The 597-nt window shown below is 36.5% G+C and overlaps 1 protein-coding gene across 1 annotated transcript in view; it reads right to left on the bottom strand.

Annotated features, from left to right (window-relative positions):
* Nucleotides 1-597, bottom strand: part of frem1a (Fras1 related extracellular matrix 1a) — a 61,091-nt gene that overhangs the window by 12,354 nt on the left and 48,140 nt on the right. The window lies entirely within an intron of this gene.

The following is a 597-nucleotide window of genomic DNA, read 5'->3' on the forward strand; positions in this document are numbered from 1 at the left end:
CACTTCACAAGACGTTAACTGATGGACTGGAGTGGTGTGGATTACTTGTGGATTATTGTGATGTTTTTATCAGCTGTTTGAACTCTCTGTCTGTCAGCACCCATTCACTGCAGAGGATCCATTGCTGAGCAAGTGAATCTCTTCAGAATAAACAAGAAAGAAAACATCTTGGATGGCCTGAGGATGAGTACATTTTCAGCAAATTTTCATTTTTGGGTGAACTGTGAACTATAGGTGCATTCACACCAAGGACAATAACTATAACAATAAAGATAATGTTTTAATAATTGTTCTACACCACACCACAATTATAATGATAATGACACCATTGAAATCACTTTCAGAATGTTTTTTTTCCCAGTTGATGAACATAAAAACATTGACAGCATTTAAAGCAGGAGATTTGATGAACATGACAGCATTTAAAGCAGGAGATGACATAACTGCAGTGCGTGTTCATAATAAACAGAACCAACAGAACCATGTGTGAAGAACATTTTTCCGCTGTAAAGAACCTTTTGTGCAATGGAAAGGTTCCGTGGATGTTAAAGGTTCTTCATGGAACCACAGATGCCAATAAAGAACCTTTATTTTTAA

Source organism: Sinocyclocheilus anshuiensis, unplaced genomic scaffold (genome assembly GCF_001515605.1).
Source record: "Sinocyclocheilus anshuiensis isolate Anshui unplaced genomic scaffold, SAMN03320099.WGS_v1.1 scaffold206, whole genome shotgun sequence".
Lineage (NCBI taxonomy): Eukaryota > Metazoa > Chordata > Actinopteri > Cypriniformes > Cyprinidae > Sinocyclocheilus > Sinocyclocheilus anshuiensis.